Source organism: Alligator mississippiensis, chromosome 2 (genome assembly GCF_030867095.1).
Source record: "Alligator mississippiensis isolate rAllMis1 chromosome 2, rAllMis1, whole genome shotgun sequence".
NCBI lineage: Eukaryota > Metazoa > Chordata > Crocodylia > Alligatoridae > Alligator > Alligator mississippiensis.
Window position 1 is genome coordinate 259,931,143 of NC_081825.1, and position 26,960 is coordinate 259,958,102.

Here is a 26,960-nt window from a genome sequence, read left to right on the forward strand (position 1 = left end):
TTGCAAAATGCAGAGTAGCTAAGAACCTATTTTTTAACTTTGTGATATTTTGCTGCCTAATCAGCAGCAACTTTAACACTGTTAAAGCAGCAACTTTAACACTGTTAGCTGAATCATTACCCTGTACAATACCTAATACTCTTAACTGATTACCAAGTCATTACACTGGACAGTTTTATTGGGTTAGCTGAAGTACTTATGCAGAATATATCCTTACACATCTAAAAATGCTTAAATGTCATACTATATCCATGAATTGCTGCAATTCCAGTTGACATCAGTTTCAAATGTGGTACTTAAAAGGAGACAACGCAAGCATAACTAAATATTCATTGTTCTGTTGCATTATATGTCCAGCATAACAGTCATATAATGCAGCAAAATACCTTTTTTCTTCAAAGGTTGAATAATGCCTGAAGCACATTTGCAGATATTATAATTATGAATAATTTAAACTTAAATTTACATGTTTAATCATTTCTTCCAATGACACAATAAAACAGCATTTTGGGTTAGCCTATTTTTCTGCCCTGCAATGGTTTTATGTTAAATTACTAACATTTGTAAATTTGCTTGTCATAAAAAACACATCCTAGTATTGATTTAATTACTGAGAGTCTATCACCTCATATATTTCATCTTTTACTGGAGCTATTCTTCAGCAAAAACTTTACTGAGATTTGTTTGTCTTGAATTCAGCAAACAAAAACCAGGAATAAGTTCTGACCTTGTACTGCACAGGCAGAGAGTTCAGGCCAGTCAATGGACCATCTATGAGCCACGCTCTACACCAGAAAAACTTTAATATCTTGAGAACCCTTGCCAAACTGAGCAGCCCAGGCCATTCCAACCCAACGTATTCCCCTGGAAGTGAAATCAAAAACTTTACCACTTCTCCACTAACATTTACAAGAATGAGAGAGATATAGGTATCCATACCATCCAAACCCAGGGGCCAGGTGGAAGTAGGGCCACCCACCTGTATAACAGTCAAGAAGTTCAGAGGAAATGAGAATGAAAGGAGCAGACAGCCAGCGCACTGCAGGCTTGGCTTACAGCTCAAAGACAGGTATCAGCTATAGCTAAGGTGGGGGCTAAAAACTGCTTTCCCTCAGAACACTAAAACTATGAAGGTCAGCCAAGCCCTAGGCAGGACTTTTACAATCCTCCTTACCTGCAATAACCTCCACAGGTCATTCCATGCAGTTTGCAATTCCAGCACTCTGCACTGACCAAGCGTAGAAGACACAGAATCATCAAGGGGCCAGCGGAGAGAAAACAAAATGAGCTCTCTGGCCCATTCTGATGTTCTGCCGAAGATCCTGTAAGCCTCTTATTCCCATATCAAATGAGCACAGATTTGGCAAAATAGGCGTAAACCAGTGTCCAGTAATTTTGACTGCTTTTAATTCTCCCTCTCCCACCTTTAGAGCTTGGGCAATAAATGTAGTCCTTATAATTCTTTCCTTCTTTGCTTGCCCATATTTTTTTTGGTAGGGTTCAGAAAAAACAGTCCTTTTAGCTGATGGTGCAAATTTTATTAAAGAATAGCTGGAAAGTGAGACTATCCTTTTGACAAGCACCCACTGCTCCCTGTGACATTAAGCAGAAGGATATGCATATATCCAGCAGAGAAAAATGCAGCATTTTTGTAACCCTGTAAAGTCTCTGTGGATGCTGCAATCATCTATACAGTACATCCTGATAAGCAGCAATCTGGGTGATTGTCAAGAATGTCAGCTGTCCAAGAAACAGCAGCAGATAAACAAGGATAGATGTACCAGGGATCAGTCAGGGGCACCTCTATTTCTAGCACCAAGAACTCATAGATTCATATATTCATAGATTGTAAGGCTGGAAGGAACCTCGGAAGATCATCGGGTCCAGCCCCCTGCACCAAGCAGGAAAGATAACTGGGGTCAGATGACCCCAGCAAGGTGCCCATCCAGTCTCCTCTTGAAGATTTCCAGGGCAGGCGATTCCACCACCTCTGGAGGGAACTTATTCCACACTCGGGACACCCTAGTTGTGAAGTAGTTTTTCGTAATGTTGAGCCTGAAACGGTCTTCCAGAAGTTTGTGACCATTACTCCTAGTTTTCCCCAAGGGTGCCCTGGTGAACAGTTGTTCACCGAGCCCTTGATGTACACCTCTGATGTAGCAGTAAGCTGCTACCAGGTCCCCTTTCAGCCTTCTCTTTTTCAGGCTGAAGAGTCCCAGATCCCTCAGCCTTTCCTCATGTGGCTTGCTACACAAGTCTCTGATCATACGGGTGGCCCTTCTCTGGACTCTCTCAAGCTTTACCACGTCCTTGTTAAAATGCAGTGCCCAGAACTGGATGCAGTACTCCAGCTGCGATCTCACCAATGCCGAGTACAGTAGGAGAATCACTTCTTTGGTTTTGCTGGAGATGCATCGATTGATGCATGCCAGGGTATTGTTGTCTCACCTGGCTACAGCATTGCACTGATGGCTCATGTTCATGTTGTGGTCAGTTATTACTCCCAGGTCCCTTTCATTCATAGTGCAGGTCAGCCTGGCATTGCCAAGCCTGTAGGTGTGTAGAGGATTGTTCGTTGCCAGGTGAAGCACTTTACATTTCTTGATGTTGAACTTCATCTGGTTCCAGTCCGCTCAACTTGCTAGCCTGTCTAGGTCCGCCTGTATCTGCAGCCTATCTTCAAGTGTGACCATGCTTCCCCAAAACTTGGTGTTGTCTGCGAACTTGGCCAATGAGCTCTTCATCCCCACATCCAAATCATTGATGAAGATGTTGAATAACACTGAGCAAAGCACTGACCCCTGCGGTCATTGGCCATTGGCCACTTCCCACCAAGATGACACAGATACATTCATTAGAACTGTCTGGGTCCTGCCCCGCAGCCAGTTTCTTACCCACCTGACTGTCTCACAGCTAAGCCCACAGTCTTCCAATTTTCTTGCAAGAACATCATGGGATACCAGATTGAAAGCTTTTTGGAAGTCAAGGTATATAATGTCAACCTCCTCTCTCTTATCGAGGTGGCAAGTCACCTGATCATAAAAGGAGATGAGGCTGGTAAGACAAGACCTGCCCGCGATGAGGCCATGCTGGCTGTCATTCAGAATCCTACCTTCTGCAAGCCTATTGCACATAGACTCCTTAATGAATTTTTCCAGGATTTTCCCTGGGACAGAAATTAGGCTAAATGACCTATAGTTACCCAGGTCCTCCCTCCTCCCCTTCTTGAAGATCGGCACAACATTGACCCTCTTCCAGTCCTTGGGGACCTCCCTGGAGTGTGTGGTGAGAGAAACCTCCCTAAGGTCCGTTGTCTAGCTGTAATTTGATTGACAGACAACGCGGGTAAAGAAAGACAGCTGTTTATTTGCTCGAGCAAAGACCATAAAGCCAGCAAAAGGCAAAATGGCCCCCCCTCAAGGGTGAGGCGATCTTTTATACTTCTTACAACAAAGCAAGACTATATGGTTAACAAAAAGCAATACTTGGGGCGGTGCTCTACAAATCTTTGTAACAGCATATTTCTATTAAGCTGAACTAGCACTTTTTAAAAGCTAAAAGTTAAGTAACAGTAACATTATGTTAGCAAAACCTTACACAGTAGAAGATACTTCTCAAGGACACAACCAGTAAGCTCAAACAATGGTTTCTCTGTCTTATCTTACTTATAGCTGTAGCTGATTTTTTTTAGCACACAGACACAGATTCACTTTTTAACTCAGAAAATGCTTGTTGCAGTTAAAATGATTACTTGACACAAGCAAAGGCCTAGCTATCATTCTGCCTTGTGGTCAGCTGCATTACTAGGCCACAGGTCATGCCTTGTATTCAGCTGTAAAGCTAATACTTCTTAAAAATCCAAATTATTGTAAACCTAACAGTATGCTTTCAGAAAACTATTCTATTTCAGGGCAATGACAAACCTGCGGACTACAAGTGTTACTGTTACCTCATGGTTAAAAGTGGAGACTGGGAGCCACTTACCTTTTTCTTCTCTTTTAAGGGGGAAGGCATGTGGCAGAACACCTTTGGCACCTGCCACTTTCAGGGTGACAGCAGGTAGCAGGGCAACTGCCAGGTGCGGCAGGCCCTGATAAAATAGTCACATGGCTGCTAGATGGGCCATGTGATCAGAGGAGAGGACTGAGCAGCCTCCATTTTAGCTCAGGCATCAGGGCTGAGCCAGTAGTTTGCTGCTGGCAGCTGAAACAACTCCTGGCTGAGCTGGTGCTCGAAGCACTTTGGAGGTAAGGGAGGAACTATGAGGATGGCAGGAGGTTTCTGGGGACCAAGTAGTGTCCCAAGCCCCAGGAAGAAGGCTTGGGCCTAGAGAAAGCAAGGCCCAGCCTAGAAAGGGGGCTTGCAACTTGCAGGCCTACACAGGGGCTAGGCAGGCCCTGATTAGATAGGGCAGGGGTGAAGCCAGGGAGCTCAGGGGAACTAGGCCTCATCCAGCTTCGTGGGGGTGCTACATCAGCCCAGCTTGTGGTGATGGCTCTGTCATGGGGCCTAGAGGGGAACCCCATCTGGAGCATGGAGAGCAGCAGCTCCCACTCTGACATGCTGATCCCTTGACTGGTCAGTGTAAGGGGGCCAGGGCCATAAGGCTGCAGGGTAATTGAGCCCACCACGAGGGGCAGGCCAGGGCTGTGGAGAGCCCTCTGGTGCCCCAGCTGGCCTGGAGGTGGGGCCAGAGCCTATATAAGCTGATGGTCTTCTCCAGGGGGGAGGTTGGGACATGGACATCAGAGCCAACAGGATAGAGGTCAGTCAGCATGCTGGCTGTGATGAAGGAGGATGCAATACAGCCTCTGGAGGGGAGGATTCCTGAAGTGGGTCAGTGTTAGAAATGGGCCCAGGAGAGAGAGCAGCCCAAGAACTACAGCCAGGTCCCCAGAGAGAGAATTAGACCAAGGACAGGTAGGCCCATATTGGCACTGGGTAAGACCTAAAACTGTACCCTGCCAAGGAAGAATGCCCTGATGGGGCTGCCTGTGGTGAGGTGGCTCCCCAGAAACGCCAGGCCAGTTGCCTCAGCAGTGGAAAGCAGGTAGGGGCACCTTATAACCCCAGCTCCCACCATCTGGTGGGTCATTAAGAGCAGGGGGCCAGGCATGTACATGGACACCTGAGCCCCTGGAGTATCAAACCCTAAGCCCCAGGGAGGGGGTGTGGAGTTGGTCCCCATGAGGGAACAGGAAGGGGACAGGCATGTCTGTATGATGCCTCAGCCTCATGGGTGGGTAAGACCCCAAGTGGCCCCAAAGAAGGAGGAAGAGGTGTTGGCCCCAGAAAAGGGGACAATAGTGTGGCCCCAGCAAGGGAACAGGAAGGGGCCAAGTATGTCTATGTGCTGCCTGAGTCCCATTTTTTTTTTTTTGGGGGGGGGGGGGGGTAATAAGACCCTGGTGACCCCTGGAAAGGGGAACCAAAGAGCCCGGAGTGGGGCTAGAGATGGAGTTCAACCCAGTGTGGGATACAGGGCCAGTAGAGGGCTGTGTGAGGTACCAGTCCAAGTGAGAGTAGGTAAGCTTGGAAGCCCGTGTGGTGTGTAAGGCACGGAGTACGGTGGGTTGAGAGTGACTCAGTGAGGGGCAGTACGAAAGAGGCCTAGTGAGAGTGGGTGGTATGAATGAGGCCCAGTGAAGGACCAAATGCCAGAAGGAATGACAGAGGCCCAGCAAGGGGCAGAGTTTGGCCTGGCCTTGGACTGGTAATAGGAACAACTTATGATGACATCTGCAAAGCCGGGGACACTAAGGGGAGGTCGGAGCCATGTGTAAAGCCCTGGTCATCAGGGCATTAAATGGGCAGCCTCTGGCATTATTACAATGAGTATATTAGCAAGGCATGGCAGATGAGACCGGGCAGACTGCCCTAGACAGGTGGGTGGGCTGATACTGTAACCAGGCCTTGAAGGTTGCCCCCGTCACACTGAAAGCAGACTAATAGTAAACTTCTGCTCCACAGCAAAGTGGAGAAAATGAAGGGGGAGGGGGTGCGGAAACAACTCAAATCCACCAGTTACATTCAGCTGAGGTATACGAAACTACTCACAAGAGATTTGGGAGGCCTTAAATACACAAATAAAGTGGCCCATTTAATAAAGTAACGTTCATATAGTGGAGCAGAGCTTAGAGCTGCTGCATTTTACCTGGAAACACTTGTCAGACTCTTGCAGATAATGACATGCACATCATCATCCAAATGGCACTATAGATAGATAGATAGATAGATATAATAAAGGTTTGTTTCCATCTGCTTACCACAGGTGGGGAAGGTAGCCTGTAGTTAAGACCACCATGGTTCATTTTATAAGATCATGCTTTTTCAATTGCTTATAAATTTCCCCAAGCTAAAATCATTCGAACTGGAATTTTCTGAGCCAAGTCTCTCCCTCTCAGTATGACGCTTGAAAACGTTCAGCTAAAATTATTCAGTTATTTCTGAGAATAAAGCTGGGGGAAACAACTTGCTTTGTTCATGGAAAATTCTTCCATCCAGTTTGCTGAAAAACAACTCTAGCACTGCATGCTTTGGGGTCACGTTAAGTTTGAAACTCTACCCTGTCTCCTGCGTAATTTGAAGTTTAGCCCCTTTTTGCCACTTCCATGAAAATCTATCTAATCTGGTCAACTTCTAAGTATATGAAAGTCTCTTTTGCCTTCTTCTGCAGAGTATGTTGGCAGCATTACTCGCCATACATTCCGTTTGCAACAAGCATGCTCCATCATGAAATCACTCCTGTGTATCAGATGAGCATAGGCCATCCTCACAGAGCAAAGTGAGCAGACAGACACTATAATGGAGATGCTATACTCTAGGTACAGGAAGAACAGGTCTTCTCCTGCAATAGTTCTTCCAGCTGCTAGGGCCCACGGTGATGCCAACTGTAAAGGTAGGAACAGACATTGCATTTGTCATGGGACAAGTTGTGCCTCATTTGTCCCAGAACAGAAATGTCCTGGTATGGCAGACCCATGCCCAAAGTTCTGCCACTACCATTGTTTGCTCTGGATTTAGAACACAACGGCCTTGTTCCAGAGAAGGACCCACCCTCAGACTGACCACAACCTTTCCATTCAATAAATAGACAAATTTATTGATACACAGTGATAAAAAGAAAGCAATACAAACAATCAAGCAATTCTATATATCTGCCAAATCCTAGGGCTGTCACCAGAGTCAAAGTACATCTGGCCAGGGTGCAGCCTTCACTCTGAGGCTCTCTTAGGTGTCAGATGTCAGCAGTCTGGAGGTGGAATGCCAAGGCCCACAGCCCCCCTCCATTGGGGTGGATAAGACAGGCTCGTGGTATGCCCTCTGTCCGTGGTGGCCTTGGGTAACCTCTGAGGAGATGGGGATGGGGACCCCTATGAGGAGGAGGGATGGGAAGGGACGAGGAGAGAGGGACACTTTGTTACTTTCAGGTCTCTGCTTTGTATACTCCTTGCCTCCTGATGACTTCTCATCTGTGGCTGTCTCTGGTTGGTTGTTTTTCTGTGGTCATATGTCCATGTAGCTTTCTGGGCCTTCTCCTAATTTGGTCTGTTCCCCCAAAACCAGGACTCAGCCCCACCCTGCTCTGGGCCCTTGGTAGCTAGTGTTACTTTATCTTGTGTTATGGGCAATGTAGTACATACTCCCTCTGTTTACCAGAATGTGTGTTCATCTGTTGGCCTTGTTATGTTAGATAGCCTGTCTGCCTTGAAGGCTGTGAGAAACTGTATGTGTAACACTCAAGCTTCTTAGAAAACAGTTAACCCCTGCTGTCCATCTTAAACCCTTCTAATACATATATCTATACCTATAAGTCAACTCCCAAAAAGCAAACTGGTTAAATACCATTTCTAAGCCAACAGCATGTCCCGAGCGGAATCCTGGGGCCTACTTGCCTGCCACCACTTGGTGTTGTTTAAGGTTACCTGGAGGTGTTGTTCAGTATTTCTTTTCTTTGTACCCAGAGTCTCTGCTAGTATTTCTTCTATGAGGCTTCTCCTCCTCTGCACTTCACCCCTTTCCACTCAGGTGGTCTGCTTCGAGTAATCAGCTCTGGACACTGGCACTGTTCATTCCCTAGGAACTCCTGCCCACATTGTTCTTTGCAGGAGTATGGTTAGGCTCTCCCACCTTAATGAATGTACAACTTAACTATAACTGAACACAAGATGCTCGAACAGCGTGGGTAAGCAGGGGACCTCTAATTGCTTCACTTCCATGCTCTAACCTCAGCAGAAGGTGCCCTCAGAGTACCCGTCGTCATTGTGGTGAGCAAGCAGTTGCTTGATCAGGCACGCATCCCCTGCCTCACTGGCTGTGGTTCATGCGCCAATACCTGTTCTCTCCCCCACAGGTTCCTGGACATCTGTGGCTTCTTCTGGTTTGGCAGGGGTCCTGCTTCAGGACTGATCCCCAGCTCTACTGCTGCAGGTGAGCATGTTCCCAGGTCCCACAAAGGGTTTCCCCCTGCAGACTGGGCTCTGGCACTGTTATCCAACAGCCAGCTCCTGCAGGGGCTTCCTGGTGCAGGGAGGGTATCAGGTAGGACTTCCGGTGCTCCCTCTTTCTCTTTCTCCTTTTATCCTGGGAGCCCTCCAGGGCTGGGCCACTCCACAGGCCCCCTCCAGGCTGTGTGGTGCCAGCCACTTTCCCCACAGGCCAACCACCTGGATGCCAGTGTTATAGTGAGTTTGCCATGAGCCTGCCCCTGGGGTTGACGTGTATACACATCATCTTTCTAATCAGGGTTTAGTGAGCAGCTGAATGCACTGCCACTTTTTTGCCAACAAATAAGTGCTGCAATCCCAAGACAACCATTCAAATGCACTTTACAATATCTCAGGATAAATTGTTAGTACTTCTCATCCCATGAACATTTTAAGATTTATCCTGGGATAAGATAAGGATAAAGATTGTCTTTGTCCTGGGATAAAATGGGTTATCCTGGGACAAATGTAATGTCTATTTGTAGTTTAAGAAGACCATTATTTCAGTTCTCCCATAGCTAGTACCCAGGTAACAGTGAATTGCAGGCAAAAGAGATAAACAGTTGAATTGATTGAAAAGTATAAGAATTACAAGTGCCAGGGAAGAGTGATGAGAAGAAAGAGAAATATATAGGAGGTGGAAGGGGTCAGAGATAAACTAGTGATTATAATCCCTTCTATTCTCCTACTTTATACTCACCTTCAGAACTTGGAATTGAACGGAGGATTGGAGAATAATTGGAATTGAACCCAGGGATTCCATAATAAACATGGTGAAAGACTGGGGTAAGCAATTTTTCACAACCCCATTTTGTGCTTAATCCCCAAAAGTAGATAGTACTTCCAGTACTCAAGTTGAAGAAATGTGTCTGGTGGCTTTAATGGTTCTAATTTGGTATCACAACAGAATTTTTACAAAAAAGAGAAAACACATCCAAAAGCACTACTATCTTAAAAGAATATTTAAGTTGTGAAGTCAAATGCTCAAATGTTGAGACATGCCAGAATTAAGAGTGCCTGTACAACTGTAATTCACACTCCGTGTAACAATGCAAAGCACGTCACACAGTGGGAATGAAGAAGGGGGCTGTGTAGGTAACCAGGTTATTTTCTGAGACCTCCTGCATCACTTACAGAAATTTGTAAACATATAATAAATGAGGTAAGGAATCACAGGTTGGTCTCATGTTTAAGACAACTGAACATTTCCCTGGAAAGTTAAAGCCAGTATGCATCTCTGCAACAGTTCTCATGCAGTGGTCATAAAATTGTTTAAGTCAAAATATGTTCATTTCTGGGTATCTCTTTTCTAATTGCAGATAGTTAAAGGTTTCTTGTGCAGCCACATCTGTCTTTGTAATTTTCCTTATTTCCCTCATCCCTCCAGGGCTCTTAAAGCAGGAGATCAACCTTTTTTATGGTGCAAAGAGTTGTATATTTAAAGTCCTCTGGATCTAAACAAGAATTAAAAAAGAAAATTAAGACAATAAAAACCACCCTTAAAATCAAAACGAAAATCTATTCAGGGAGACACAATATTGAAAGAAAAAAGCAAGAGGGAGCAGTTGGAATAGGTAAAAAATATAAAATCAAAAACAGTAAAATTAGAGGGAAAGCAGAAGCTGATACAAGGTGAGAAAAAAACGTGAAATTCAAGAAAATGCTATAACTGAGGGAATAGTTAAAAGAAAACAAACATTAAAACCAGAATGCCTCAAATAAAGGATATTAATTATCAGTAATTAATTTCCTTCCCTTGTCTATACATCATAAACAGGATTTGATCTAATAGAATACATAAAGTCAAGTATTATAAGGAGGAAGTATAAAGAATGCAGGAAAGAACTCAATAGCCATGCTAAAACTTAATCATAAGATTTTGAAAGATGTGACCTTTTTAGAGAAGAAATAAGAATTCCACTTAGATTTAACTCCACTTAGCCTTCCTTCGTACCTTCATATACACCACATATTTTTACACTGAAGTAATGTACATTATCCATCTCCTACTGTGGATGTTGACAGACAAAGAGGACAAGTAATCATGTGGAGTGCTCACAAGTTAAAGAGCAACAGAAAGTTTACAGTTAGTGTAGTTAAATCCACACCTTTATTAAAATGTACCACCTCGGGTTTTAATTTAATTTTCCATAGCTCATATATACTGGATCTGACTTACCAGCATGGTATCTTGTATATTCAAATGGTATAGTGAGGGCAACATAAATTATTTATTTTATTGAGAAAAAAATACCACTTTCCAATTAGTCTAAAAAAATTAAAAATGAAAATCATAGGTTAGCAAATAGTGAACAGTGGTCTGGGTGCTAAGAAAGTTTTCTTTACATAAGATGATTTTAGTCATTTTGTTTTTATAGATAGCTATGACTTAACAAGATAAATATGATCATTGGATTAAACAGCACTGAGAAGAATACCTTTTGTTCTGAAAAGAGAGGTAAAGGAGACAAGAAGGACACAGAATAGTATGTCAAGAATATACATACTTGGTCTAATATACAAGAGGAAGAGAAAGGCCTATATGTTTCTCTGTGAAGATAAATGGGATTAAGAACAGTAATGATGTTATAGTAGAGGCTTATTCTTGATGACAAAAATCAGGAAAACAAGGATGAGGAATTTAGTAATCAAAATAGCTAAAAAATGCGAGTTAGGAATAATGGAAGATTAATTTCCCCGATATCTGTTGAAAGAAAAATACCAGCAATTATAATGGACTAAATCCTATTTCACTCTACACATCTGAATGCCACATAGGAAGCTGCCTAACTGCAGTCTTACGCCCTTGAGTGTTTGGGATTCTGTTTCATTCTGTGGCCCTCTCAACATTTAGTTTAGCAGCGAGGGTACTTACCCAGAAGTGGTGGCCCAGGTTTTAGGTCACTAATAGGGTGGCCTGTCCACTTACTAGGAAATAGCCAGCCTTGTTGAAAGCCCAGGTGCGTGGTATTTGCATAATGATGGAGTTTCCCACTGGGATCTTAAAACTCCAGGGGAGAAAGCAGAAAGGAAGCAAATGGCGAGTGAACAGTTTGCAAGCAAGAGGCAGACTGTGAACACAATAAACTTGCTACCAAGGAGAGGCCAAACTGCTGTGCCAGGCTCAGAACCAAAGGGCTACCCTACCTCCTGGAGCCCAAAACAGGGAAGCAAGGTTTGGTCTTGTTTATTTTGTTGCTGGCTTGTTACTCAAAGACTGTGTTATAATTGAGAGAACTAGCGGGGGAGGTCCTCAGGAAACAGAACCCACCTGCAAAAACCAACAGGCTATGCAACCTGCTTACAAGCCAGCCTCTCAAGGCCTTGTTGCACCTTACACTGTAAGCTGAACAAATGTTAATCAGCTTAATGTTATTCAACTTAGTGGAGCAGTCATACCTAAGCCACCTCTGACTGCCCTTCATCTGCACAGCTGTGATTTGCCCCTAGAAGTTTGGTAACTAAGGGCAGGACTAGGAGCTAACGATGGGGCCAGCTTGTTGCTTGAGCTCCAAGGGTCCCAATCCTTTTCTTCTCTGAGCCCACACCCCTGCCCCACACTTTCAGAGCTCCGATGGTGCCTGGGTGAAGGATCAGGCCTCTTGGAGCTCAGGGCAGCACCCAGCTTGCCAGCAGCCTGGGCCACAGTGTCACAGGGTGGGGTGGGCTCTGGAAGAAAATAGGATTGGATCCTCAGGACCTGGACACGCACACCAGTGGGGCCAAGCAGCTGTGAAATGTGTACCTGCTGACCCCACACTCCACTGGGATGTGAAGCGTCCAGCTGCCAGCTCCCCCTTCCTGGCTCACCCAGCAGTGGCTGAGGTTGGCAGGCACCTGAAGCCCCTGAACCCCCGTGCAGCAGCCAAGCAACTCTGGGTATGGAGTGCAGGGCTCAGCACTGCCCATCTGGGCTGGGCTGCACAGAGCAGGAGGGGAGGCTGCATCGTTCACAACTGCCTCCCAACCCCAGCAGAGGCAGGAAGTCCCATCCCTGTGCCCACCTCCCCAGGTATGTTCCCAGACCACTGGGCCCAAGGAGAGTGAGCAAGCTCCAGGGCTGTGGTGCTATCTCTGCCTGTTGGGAACAGTGGGGCAAAGGCACTGTGTCCAGCCCTACAGCACCCCAGCGTCCCCTCTCACCCTGACTTGGGAGGAGCCACTGAATACTGGGATGCTGAAGGACTTCAGCTTGGGTGGAACAGCGGTCTGAAGTGGCCACACCTTAATAGAACTGGTACAAAATTAGGCAGATTAGACATAATCCTGCACTAGAGGGGCATAACTTTAAAAGGAGTGCTTTAAACCATTTAAGAGGTGTTAACATGCAACTAATCCAGGTTAACAGCTTCAGAAACCACTTAAAGTTACTGTGTAACAAGGCCCCCACTTAAAGCAGGTTTGAACCTGTATCTGAACAAAGGCATTATTCAGAGCCATCTCCTGCCATTCTCTTGAAGCTGAGCCATTGCAACCTGCAACTTGCTATTAATTGGATAAATAATACTGGAGACATTTCTGCCCCATTGGGCATTTATACATATGCTCCAGGAGTTGGGGCGGGGGTGCTTTAATTAAAGCCCCGGGAGCTCACGTGTATCAGTGTCAAGTGTATCAGTGTATTTATGCAAGGTGCTGAAAAATGGCAGTAGGGGCACTTTAACTAAAGCTTATCAAATGAACTTTCTTTAAAGCACCCCCACCATCTTTTTCAGTGCAGGGATGCTGATACACGTGACACCGGAGTCTGGCCCAATGCGCTGATAGCACCACATTACTCAGTGGGCATGTCTACACATGCCCCTGACTGCACATTTGGCACTGCACAGTCATTTAGTGTTTGCTTTAGTACTAAATGACTATGCACAGTACCAGCAGCACAGTTATTTTTAGATGCTACGGTGATGTAGCATCAGCATCACAGTTTGTGCCCACAGATGCTACATCACCATAGTTCATCACTACAGCAACATAGCATCTTGTGTAGACACACCCCGTATTGATTAAGCTTCAGCGGGAGTATAGTGTGCAGTTCTGGCCTTCACTTTTTAAGAAGGGTGGAGTGAAACTGAGGAGGATCCAGAGATGACCAACATAGATAATAAAAGGGTTTGGAATACAAGCCATAAGACAAAACATTGAGAGAACTAGGCTTATTTATTTATTTTGGAGAAAAGGAAATAGAAGAGAAACATGATAGCAGTTTCCAAACATTTGAAAGGCTGCCATAAAGAAGAGGGAGAACAACTGTTGGCCCTTACCATAGGGACAGGACACAATGCAATGGTTTTAAACTGCAGGAAGACAGATATGTTGAATCTCAGAAGAAAAACTTTTGTACTGTCAGAACAAGCTGCCCAGGGAGGTTGTGGCCATCTCATTCATTGCTGATTTCCAAGGAGATACTAGATAAACATTTGTCTGGAATATTTTAGGAATAAGCAGTGGGTTGGATTGGGTGGCCCTTGAAGTCCCTTCCAAACCTATGATTCTATTACTTGAAAAGCTACCATAAATGAAGAGAAGACCTGCCACAGAGAGCAGAGCACAAAACAATGAATTTAAACCACAACAATACAGATTTAGATTAATTCTCAGGAAAGTCTTCCTAACTGTATAAACTATAGAACAATAGAACAAGCTGCCCAAGGAAGTTGTAGACTCTCCTTTACTGGAGGTTTTTAAAGAAGAAGCAGAAACATCTTCTGTCTGAGATGTTCAGGAACTGAATACTTTATTTATGCAAGGGGTTGAACTAAATGACCCTTGAAATCCCTTCCTGCCCTATAATTATCCATCTCCCTAAACAAATACTGAAAAGTACTGACATAAGCACAGGATTTCTGGCCACATTCCAGAGTAGGAGCCACTTATAAGAAGAAACTAATTTATTTCCTGTACATTTGAATAGGCATCCTTTCTTAACTCTAATTTCTCTGTCCGTTTCCTTCTCCCTCCTCCTTGTGTAGGGCTTAATTTAATCCTGTCCAAACAGGATTAGGTGTACTTAAAAATTCAGTTCTTCCAAATTTTGCAACTCTATGTAAAAAATCATCATAATTCTTTCCAAAAACAGCAAAGGAACTTTCAGCACAGCTCGTTTCATCCTAAGCAAGTACTTTTTCATGAATGTTGTACTCTACACGGCCAGATACTACCACCTCTGCTCAACCTGAGCCCTACCTTGTTATGTAAGTAGTCCCAATAAAGAAAGCAAGACCATGTGGGATCAAAAACTCTGTACTCCACTTGCATGGAATACCAGATAAATGCACAATTTGCATAACTGCAAAACATAATGCCAGTCTATTTGTTGCCTGTTGCTTACATTGTAAAAATCTCATTACCTGCATATCAGTTAAATGTATAAACGACTTGCACTTAGGCTAGGAACAGACATTGCATTTATTCCAGAAAAAGTTGCACCTGTGTTTGTCCCAGAACACAAATGTCCCAGGATTCATGCTTATATGCATCACCCTTTCAATCAGGAGTTAATAACTCCCTGTATGCACTACTGCTTTTCTGCCACTGATTCAACGATGTAGCTCCAGGGCAACCATTCAGATGTACTTCATGATATCCTGAGACAAACTGCTAGCACTTCTTATTCCATTAAACTTTTTAGGAGACTGGAACAATGGACATGGATGTCTGAACAGGATGAAACAGTTTTTCCCATGAAAAATGCAACTAAGTTTGGATAAGTTCATACTTCAAATAAGCACATAGCCCTCTTTCAGTCCTGAAACCATGCACTTTACTGTATTCACTTAACTTCTCAGTGAGTATCTGGTCTTTTAAGAACATCATAGAAAATGGTGGCTGATATAATCTATCGAGCAAAATAAGTTTCTCCCAAGAGACTTACTGAATAGAGCTGATTAGAGTGATCTATTTCATCTACAGATAATATGAAAGCACACACCAATAAATCAGTTTAAACAAATGCATATCTGTAAGACTTCTGTCTCATGATATGATATCAGTATGCCAGTTGCCATAATAAAGCCTTTTTTACCTTTCAATTATATTAACCTTTTTTCATGTTTGCCTTGTTATTTCTTCATGCCAACTATTCAGTGAAAGGAACTGTTTTCTATTTAAGGATGTGGAAAAGGTCATAGACAAACAGGAGCTTGAACCAGTCTTTGTTTGCCTTATTAACAAAAAACCACCACACCAATGTTAATATTTGCTTTCACGTATAGTATATAGGCTCCAGTTATCTACAAAGAAATACATGATGATGAGCAATGTGGATCACAAAAACTACTTACAAGAAAATATTGATCTCGGAAGAGTGATATGGCCTTAAATGACCAATTTAAAATTGCAGGTTCTGGTGCATTTACTTTCTTTAAAAGGCTGTTGAGTAACATATCAACTCTCCTGGCATTGTACTGCATTTGGCACCCTGAGGAGCAGGATATGTGATCATAGGATGCAAGTTAAAAGAAAGGTTATTACAATTATTGAAACCAAATTCAAAGTTAACAAGGATAATTAATAAACTAAATACTTTATTGTTATAGAAGAGCACTGAGTCAAAGTTCCAAAGAGATTTTTTGTCAAAACAATTTGAGTAGAATTTCAGCTTCAGTTTCAGTGCTGGCCTTGATTCACAAAGCACATCATAATTTTCTATATGCAAATACTCAAAGTAGCAACCAGAGTTCATCCCAAATTCCTACTACTTACTGAGGAAAAATATAGATCAGGATATAAAGTTTGCCATTTGGGCACATTTGTAATATTTATTCTTAGTGTGCAAGCAACTAATGTACTTTATAATGAAAAAAATAATTCTGCATTTGACAGCGAATATTTCATAGCACATCAGAGGTCTACTTAATAAGAAACGCATTTTATTTTACAGTTGTATGGAAGCCCTGAGCAAGATCAGAGCTGCATTATTCCAGGCACTAGAATAATGCCCATAAGCCATGACACAATCCCTGCTCCACAGAATTTTTATCCTCTTGCTCTCGTGACCAGGGGTTGACAACATCTGGCCCAAAAGCCACACCCAGCCCATGGAGCCATCAGATCTGGCCTGCAGAGCCACAGGTCTTTGCCTGTGCCCATACCTACACCCATACCAGGGAGCTGGAAGCTGCGCTCTTCTCTCTGTCTCCACCCCCACGTACCCCAAGGTTGCAACACGGGAACAGCTTCCAGCTGGTACGGAGTTGCACTGGGGCTGGGCTGTGTAAGGGTGGAATCAAGGAGAAGCTGGAGGAGTGTGGAAGCAGCTTCCAGTTGCCTGGCTCTGGCACAGCTTCCAACAACTAGGGAGTTGGGGGGACTGAGTGAAGCAGCAGTGCTGCAGGCACAGGTCTCAGCTGGACAGTTGTTGCACCAGAGCCATAAAGCTGGAAGCTGCTTCATTCCTTCCCACCCCCATCTCCTCCAACTTCCCAGCCTGGCCCTAGCATAGCTCCCCTCCAGCTGAAAGCTATACTCGCACCACAGCCAGGGAGCAGGAGGGCTGAATGAAGCAGCATCAGCATAGGTACAACTCCTAGTTGTGTGGCTCAGGCAGAGGAACAAGGAAAGCTCTCCCCCATTGTGGATGCACTAGTGAAACCACCTGGCCTTGTCATTCGGTTGTTCTAGCCTGCAACTTAAAAAAGGTTGCTTGCCCCTGGTCTTGACCATTGAGAATATAGGATAATGTACTGTTATCAGCCTTTTACAGATAGGCAACTGAGAAAAAGACTAAGTGATTTACCCAAGATCACACAAAAAATATGGTACAACTGGAATAAAACAAAGTGCTGTTCTACAGCTTTAACTGCAAAACCTTGATTATCACAATTTGGGAGAGTACAGAAACATAGACCTAAATCCACCACTACTTTGGAGAACATATGTGCATGGCTAAACATGTGCTTAGACTTTCCTAAAAATCCCAATTAATAGGATTTAAGCATATAAATTCCATTAGTTGCCAATAGTACTTTTGCTCCTAAGAAAGTTCAACACTCAGTGGATGAATTTAGCATATGTTTAACCTGAATAGGATTGATTTCCTGAAAGAGGGCCCAAAACTAAAGCTGGACAAAACTCAGATGTTCTGATCCAGACACCAGTATTTGAAGCTTGTTTTCATTCTAATCTAGTTCTTCTATAAATTGAAATTTAAGTCTTTCACTCTTGTGGTTCCTGAGAAAAGTTCCAGAAAGTGACCAGAATGTAAATGGAGCAGTGATGCCTCCCTCATTCCCTTCCAGATCCCCAGTATTCATAATGCTTTTCAAACCACGTTTTTATATCACTGATCAGTGATAGGAAAGAAAATCTGAAATATTGGTTCAGATTGTCATTTTAAGCTCGCTGACACTGAACCTTGGGACCTAAAGGTTAGGTGCCTAGCTCTGGGAGTAAATCCACAAAGCCAAGTCAGACACCAAACTTCATACTTTAAAACAGAGAGCTGTAGCTCCCTAAGACTGGGATTCAAACCCAATACTTGGTGCACAGAGCAGGGGTAAACCTAAACCAGCCAATACTACAGAAGTAGTGTGTATGTTTGAAAACTCCTCTCTCCCAGACTTAGTTGCCTAAAAACAGTCACCAGTTAGGTGCAGGTATTTCCTGGATGGTGGAAGAAAGAGGTGGTGACTAGGTTCGAGTCCAGGGCCACCCACAATTTTTTGGGACCCCCTGCAAGGCATAGCTTTGGGGCCCCCTGACACGACAAAGGCATTGGCAGTGGGGGGGGGGGGTAGTGAGCACGGAGGCGGATTGAGGTGCAGGCAAGCACAAAATTGGAGGCCCCCTCCCCCCATGGAAGCTGGGCTTTGGTGGGGAGGGGCTCCTTCCCCTCCTAGTGCTGGTAGGTGAGGCTGGGTGGACCCTGCCAGGTTGGGGGGCACATACCCGCCACAGCCAAATGTACACATGGCAGTCAAGGTTCTTTGGGTAAACCTGATATCTTTTATTAGACCAACTAAGTAGCTGGAAACATTTTTCTAGTAAGCTTTCAGGTTTAAAAACCCTTGGTCAGGCTGAGGAAGCATCTGCAGTTGCCGTGTGCTCTTCCTGGATGGAACAAATAGTAAAGAAGCCAGAGGCTGGTCTGCATGCAAGCCAGTCAGTGAAAATGTAACTTGAGGAGTCAGTGGGTTTTGTGGCATCAATCCTTAAACCGCTTGTTACCAAAAGAGTGAGTTTTTTCAAAGACACTACAGACTTTCTATGAAAACTTAAAAACATAGACCACCTTCCCAGCAACACCCTCCTAGCCACTGTGGATGTTACCAGCTTATATACCAATATCCCACACCAGGATAGCATCCGAGCCTGCCTTACATATCTACAAGAGCAAGATGACAACTCTGAGTACAGACCCAAAGATATTACTGAAATTATATGCTTTATCCTCATACACAACAATTTCACTTTTAATAACTGACACTTACTCTAGACCATGGGCACAGCTATGGGCACCAAAATAGCTCCACAGTATGCCAACCTTTTTATAAGCCACCTAGAAAAAAAAATTCCTCAAAGACTGCACCATTAAACCCTTGCTATACTTAAGATATATTGATGACATTCACCATTAGGACTGAAAACCTGCAATCTCTGATTGAGTTCCATCAGAAATTCAGCAATCATCACCCCTCCATCCGACTATCTCTTGAGTACTCCAGCACCAACATCTCCTTTTTAGACACAATGATCAGCATCCAGAATGGTAAAAAACAAACCATGTTATACAAGAAGCCTGCAGACCAACATACATATCTGCACAAAACCAGCAATCACTCTAAACACACAAAGAAACCTGTGCTATACAGCCAAGCCCTCAGATCCCACCGAATTTTCACTGAGGACACCCAGAATTGCTGCCTCACAAATCTTAAAAAGGCTTTCACACAACAAGGATACTCCTCCAGAGATAAAGATGTACATTTGAAAGAGCCACCTGAATACCAAGTGAAGAACTGCTGCAGTGCAGAAGGAAAACCCCCACGAATCGCACATGAATGACATATCACCCCTCCCTTGAACATACATGGAAAATCCTCAAACAATTGCAACTCATACTAGAAGGAGACACAATTCTTAAAGAGACCTACCCAGATCCACCCATCCTAGCCTTCAAACAAGCACTGAACATCGCTAACCTCATCACCAGAAGCAAACTCCCTATGGCCCAAAACACACCGAACGGATGCAGGCCATGCCATAGAAAGAAATGCAAAACCTGCCAACATATCTCCACCACCCCCACAATTACTACACCCCACAACAGAACCATCATCATTCCTGAATCTTACACCTGTACCTCCAGAAACGTTATATATCTCATCCAATTCACCAAATGGCCTGATAGAAAATACATATGAGACCAAACAACAACTGCTCACCACAATGAACACACACCAGAAATCTATTAAAGACCAGAATACCCAATTACCTGTGGGGGCACATTTATCACAAGAAAACCACTCTCCCTCCAATCTCTCAGTTCTAATCCTCAAAAGGGAATTCACAAAACACTTTTCACAGATGGGCCTATCAACTTCACTTCATCGACTTCCTGGATATAAAAAATCACGGACTAAGCATAAAAGAAATACAAAACTATAGAACTCTTGGTTCTAAAATGATATCTTTTATTAGACCAACTGGGAAATCACAAGAAAACTTCTTTTCTGTGAGCTTTCAGCCTCAAAGGCCCTTCATTAGGCTCTGAGAAAAGTATAGATGGTAAAAAGTCCCCATAGGTAAGAAATAAACTTCATTTTTGCACAGAGGGAGCTGAAGATGGAAAGCTGTCCCTCTGGGTCCTGCTTTTTCTTGTGATTTCCCAGTTGGTCTAATAAAAGGTATCATTTTGGAACCAAGAGTTCTACATTTTTGTATTTCTTCTCGGCTCAGACCAACATGGCTACCAAGTACATCCCTGAAACATAGAAGATGCCAAATTTTAGCTGATTTTGGATTTTAAACTTCATTTCACAACAACAAGAAAGATTTTTTTTACCTCTCCGCCTGCCAACTGACACCTCCAGGGGAGGAATTTTACCTAATCTACATACCAAAGAGTAACTCAGGACAATTCTCAAAGACACAGCTACTAAGTACATCCCTGGACTAAACATAGACATTGGATTTATAACACACTATATGCTGCCTGTCATCTAACTCCCCAGGTACCTCCACTTTTCCTTGCTACATTCATCCCCCAGCCTGTCTCTCACCCACTAACTCCTCAGTTTACACCTCCACTGACTGCCCTTCTTGCTACAGCCCAGCCTCTGGCCTCTTTACTGTTCATTCCATCCAGGAAGAATACACACCACCTGCAGATGCTTCCCCAGCCTGACCAAGGACTTTTAAGCCTAAAAGCTTGTTAAGAAAAAAATGTTTCTATTTAGTTGGTCTAATAAAAGATATCACACACACAGACAGCCCTCTGCCCTCCCCCCTGCGGCTCAGTCTCACTCCCCCTGACCCCCCATTACACTCACATGCAGGGAGCTGCTGCCCAGACATCCCGAGCAACTCTGTAGATGCAGAGGGCTGGGCTGGGCTGGGCCGGGCCTGGTGGGGAACAAATAAGGCAGGGCTCTTCCAGCCTGGCTTGGTCCCCTCCCCTGCAGGCACAGCGCTGCCTGGCCCACAGGCACGGCAGGACTCTTCAGGCAAGACCCCAGCCCCGCCCCCCTTCCCCCAGCCCCATTGGTAGAGGAAGGGTCCTGCTTCCAGCTGCCAGGGAAGCAAATGTGAAAGCTGCAGTTTTAAACTTGGCCCCAAAAATGGGCACCAAGTTTAAAACTGTGACTTCACTTCCCTGCTGGGGAGGATGCCGGCCACATGGGGCCCCTTGGCTGTGGGGCCCCCTGTGGCCGCAGGTTTTGCAGGTGTGGATGGGCTGGCCCTGTTCCAGTCCCTGGGCCTGTAGTTATTAACTGTCTAATAAAATAATAAACCAACAGGGATGAGAAGGCAGGTTTCCCCTGTTCCCTCTTACTACCCTTAAGCACCTAAGTCAAGGGCTGGCACGCTTTTTCAAGCCACAGGCCAGAAGAACCTGGTTCTAGTCCAGAACAAGCCAGGCTGCTTCCATGGCAGATCAGCAGTGGGAGGGGGCGCTTTCCCCATGCTCCCAGCTGGAAGGTATAGCTGGAAGCTGCACCCAATGCCATGGCTCCTTCTCACAGCCAGTGGCTCCCAAGCTGCAGTGTGAGCATGCGTTCCACCCAGAAGAGAGCTACACCAAGGGCAGACAGCTGGAAGCTGCTTCCCCTACCCAGCCAGCCCCAGTGCAGCTCCACTGCAACTAGAAGATGTGCTTCCACCACAGCCTTGATAGAAGCAAGTCTGGCAAGCCAAGCTAGGCAAGACGACTCAGATGAACAGCAAAGCACATAAAACAGCCAAAGAAAGGTAATACATCAAACATAGCAGGTCAGGAAGCTGTTGGAAGGAGCTTCACAAAGAGATTGGTCCTGCCTCTGCCAGGGTTAAGTGAGGACAGGGCAAAAAAAAAAAAGGGAACCTGTTACCACAGGTTCAGGAGAAAGGATATTAACTCCATTGCAAGTTTCTCTTGAGATATGATCTAATAAAAGCAGTTCCAAGGTCAAGTCTTGTTTTGTGCAATAACTCCCCCTTTGATTTACCTGTAATTACAAGGGGTCATTCAATCAATCAACTTGGTAGCTGTATGGATGTTCTCTCACAAAACGGTATACAGTACTCAAACACAGATCGGTGGAGTCAAGTGGAGCTCAGTGCCCTTTCTATATCATTTTTAACTCTCAGATCTGCTGAGAAGCTACCAAATCATGGTTAAGGTTTCTGGCCAGCCTCCAGGATGTCAGCAGGATATCTGCTGTTAAAGGATTTCCTCTTGGATTCTAAGGAATGGTTGGAGAAAGTGTGGTGTGAGAACCATGGATTACATTCTGGTCACCTTTCATAGGTTCTGTTAGGAATCATAAGATCAAAAGATTTAAATTTTGCTTAAGGTAAAAATATAAGTTCTGAAGCCCAACAATCCTTCACAAGAGGAAAGAATCAAGTGACTAGGTGACTGGGAACCAGCCCAATTCAAATTCTGTGGAAGAAATGAGGACTGAAATCAGACAGGCATTTGCTACATAATGACAAACAGGAGCTCCACTTATTTTACCTGCCTATGTGACAGTGTGAATTACCAGCCTCCAGGAATCAGGCTGACAGTGATAAATACTACACAATTCTTTATTTATCCTCTAAGCACGAACGACTTGTACTGTTGCTTTTAGGGCATGAGGCTAAAATGCAAGGTTGGAGGCTCTCTAAGTACTCCTCTACAGTGTACAGAAATATTTTGATATTGAAATACTATGTGTAGAATGTAAAAAACTTAGAATTGGAGACATGATATAATGAACAGCCAGTCAAGTTGAGAGAGAGGTCCCTCAGAGCAGCCAAGACGACAGCCCCATCTTTTAGAATGGAATAGAAGACTCCTCAGATCTCTTACAACTAGGAAAGGAGAGGGCTTGATAGGATCATCATAGCCATGTCTGTCCTGCATCCCTTTGGGATGGCTATGCCTCTGTGGGCACATCTACATGTTTGTATTTACTGTGCAGTAACCGAACTTACTGCACAGTAATGGCACACATCTACATATGCATGCCCGTACTGCACAGTAAATATGGTGACCTATGCCAACTTGACCTTAAATTTGGTACCTGCATCATGTGTAGGCCTGATGTTGCATAAACTTTCTGCCAGTGCCAGTATCATAAAAGTTCCTGATGCATCAGGTCTCCAGACCTCCTTCACCTATACCAAAATACTTTGAACATTCTTCATTTGTGGAGCCCTTTCCTATAACTTTGAGCATCCTAGGAGACTAAGGAATTGAAAAGATTGAACAAGAGAGAAAATTGATGGTGGAGAGACTGCAAACGGGTCACACTGCAGATATTTCTTGGTTCCATTTTTTGTAGCTTAGCCATTGACCAAGTTTGAGTAATGTTCATGCTGGAGGAAATTAAAGGTCTACAAGGCACCATCGGGTTACAGGAATGAGAAAATACACCCACTGATGGTCCCTAGAGATAGAACAAAAGAGAACTGAAGATTATGTACATTTATTGATAGCATTTGAATCAGTGCTACAGCTGCTGAAAGTATAAACTAAAGATATAATTTGGCAAGGGTTAATTAATATAATAATGATCAATCATCATTTTTAAAAGGATTATTTACTGACTTTGCATGGGAAGAACAGATATTCATGGCTATGGGAATATTCTAATTGGACAGTTTACTTTCCAAATGGGTTGGTTTAAAGGGAAAAAAAAGCTGTTCCTCACTGCAAATCACTATTTCATGTAATTGCAACAAAGTCTTTTAATAACAATTCAGTGCAGCATAAAACCAAATTCAGGGAACACAACTAAGCAGGGAGACTCTGCTGCTTTTTCCACAATCATTCTTTGTGCTGATGGCAGTCTCAGATGCTATTCTTATTATTCAGTGTTCCCTTGCAAACCAGTTAAATGGAATTCAGCTAAACAAAAGTCTTGTCATAACCACAATTATACACTGTACGTTCACAAACACAGTTACATAGGTTGGCACAATCCTAGGGGCAGCCATCATTGTCTATCAAGGCTGCACAGTCTCCAGGCAAGTGAATAAACTTCTCCAGACATTTAGGGGCCACACCTTAACTCAAGGTGCTTTATGTAAAGTACATCTTCCATGTAGATGTTTTGCAGTATAAAAAAAACCCCTTCATTTAATGTCTGTAAAATTAGGGGAGTGAATTTAACTTACTTAGAGTAAGTCTTTCCACTACAACATTTTCCAGCATCTTCTGGTTAGAGGTATGATTTTTTAAGGATATTTCTATATTGACAAGAGCCCTAGTGTTCACTTAGTTTATACAAGCAAAACAGTACGCAGCCCGATCCTCCGGTGTTATAAGACAGCAACCAAAATATAAGCCCCTGGGCTTATACATAACACAAAAAAATTGGGGTGTACTCTGCCCCTTTAAAAGAGTCAAACTTCTACCCTGGCACTAAGTGCTTTGTAGGCAAGGGTACCTGGTGAGCTCCTGGAGCCCCATTAGCCCCAAGTGCAGTATATTGGGCAGCTGCAGCATCTCCTTGGAGGCTCCTTCCCCTTTAGCAGCTGACAGAGAACTACCTCTCTAGTCCCAGCCCTGGGGTTTGTATGGGCCCAGGGCCCTGCCTCTTCCGGTCAGCTGACCAGGTGCAGGTGCAGGCTAATTTGCTCCTTAGCCTGTTGCCATGGACCTGTGGGCTTCTGTCTGGCTCTTTTGGCTCTCTCAGGCAGTTTCTGCTCTTAGAGAAGCAGGCAACTTAGTGCCCTGCAACAACAACCCATATTATTTATCCTACATAAGTGACACACAAGGCCCCAGACGTGATCCAGTCCCTATCGTGTCACAGAAAGTTGATAAAGTCCCTCTCCTGAAGAGCTTATGAGCTAATTAGCCGATGACCAAATTATTCTTTATAATAGCAGGGACCATACAGTTGAACAAAAAAAATCCCATCAGTGTGAGGTATTGTGGAAATTCTGTCTGATATTCCTGCCTTTCAAATTTAGTTTCATTCTAAACCTGGACAAGTCAAAATGTTGATTCAGAAATGTCAAAAACATTTTTTTCCCCCTTACTGATCAAAAGAAAGAGGTTTTTGGCATTCCCAAAAATGAAATATTTTATTTTGGCCATTTGATACAAACCAGAACATTATGTTTCAGGTCAACCTCACATCAAACTGCATCGTCCTACAATTGCTATGCCTTGGGGAAGTTACAGTTTAAATACCTTTACCCTTTTTCACTCCATTTTTCCTCAGGAGCTGAGCACACGGGCCAGATTGAATCTCCCACAATGCAACTCTGAACGTATGGGTCTGTGCGTTCCATTGCGTCTGTGCAGTCCAAGCAGAAGCCAGGGAGTATGAACAACTAGCAATAAAGTGGAACCCAAGAGGCTACTAAGATTCAGACATATCCAACCATGTCCTCAAATCCCATAAATGGATTCCTGTTCTCTGTTCCTCCTCAGCCATGCCAGCTCGAGACAAGTTGGGCCAATCTGCTACAGTCTGTTGCTCTCTGAACTACACAAGGTCCCTCAATTCCAGGGAGTCCAAAAAACAGCTGTGACTTTCCTATCTGCAGAACAGCTCTGTTTGCTTTGCTGAAACCATGCTGCATGTTTGAAATGTAACAAACTTTCACTGCCCAAAAACTTTCTTTCCCTTTGGAAAAGAATTTGTGTAAGAACAATTACTGCAAAACATAACATTTGTGATCAAGTGCCAGTGACTTCCATGCAAGCATGATCCTTATCTTGAACTTCCAAGATCCATGATCTTCAGTAGTGTAACTAAGGCAGGATGACTGGAGCAGCAGCCCCAGATGCTGATGTAGAAGGAGTTAGGAGTAGAAAAATAACAACTGCCACTAAAGCTGCACATCTGCACAGGCAGCACCAGCAGCCAGAAAATGCCACTACCATCATGCATCACCACTGCCCCAGGCACCCAGCTGCTCTGTTATGCCTCTGCTGTTCTTATTAGGAAAGATAGGAGGAAAATGCCAAATATCATGGCAAATAAGTACCAGTGAGGAGATGAAGAAGAACAATCTAACAGAAGGAAAAGAGAAAAAAAAAAACCCCTACAATGTGAGAAGCTAAATCAGAAGCTTTTCTGACTGTGTGAAGTTGTTTTGTTGTCTTAGATGTATTGAAAATAGAATTAGGTATTTTTTTCAATGGACAGTAATGTTAACTTGGGAAGGTACTAAAGCTATTCACAAATTGGGATTGAATTGAGAGAATAGTTTTGGCCCAAAACTAGGGGAAATGTTTCATTTAGGAAATTCAGACATGTTTTATTCCAACATTTTCCAAATTAAATTGTTCAACTTTTGGTTTTGAAATTACTGTAAAAAAAGTAATTGACCAAAATTTAAAAGTGGTTAAAAAGGCTAAATAATCTGAAAATTAAACCAAATATTTTGTGATCCAAAAAACATGAACTGTTTGCTGTAGTTTGATTCAGAAGTTTTTAATTCTTTTTTCCTCCTGATTCTTTCATTCAGACCTCCCTGGCTCTAGATTTCATAGATTTCATAGACATTAGGGCTAGAAGGGACCTTGGAAGATCAAGTCCAGCCCCCTGCCCAAAGGGCAGGAAGTCAGCTGGGGTCATAGGATCCCAGCAAGATAAGCATCCAATTGTCTCTTGAAGGTGTTCAATGTAGGTGCTTGAACCACCTCTGATGGCAGGCTATTCCAGACCTTGGGGGCTCGGACAGTAAAGAAATTCTTCCTTATGTCCAGCCTGAAACGGTCTTGTAGTAGTTTATGACCATTCGACCTAGTCGTCATCCCTTGGGGCGCTCTGGTGAACAAACGTTCCCCCAGATACTGGTGGTCACCCCTGATAAACTTATAGGTGGCCA

At 43.9% G+C, this 26,960-nt stretch overlaps 1 long non-coding RNA gene across 1 annotated transcript; it reads left to right on the forward strand.

Annotated features, from left to right (window-relative positions):
• The first annotated feature begins 4,105 nt into the window (after positions 1 to 4,105).
• LOC102576232 (uncharacterized) lies at positions 4,106 to 26,496 on the forward strand. The gene is made up of 4 exons (XR_002090656.2): positions 4,106 to 4,247; positions 8,354 to 8,430; positions 9,193 to 9,272; positions 25,343 to 26,496. It is a non-coding gene; the product is annotated as an uncharacterized LOC102576232 (long non-coding RNA).
• Positions 26,497 to 26,960: the final 464 nt, after the last annotated feature.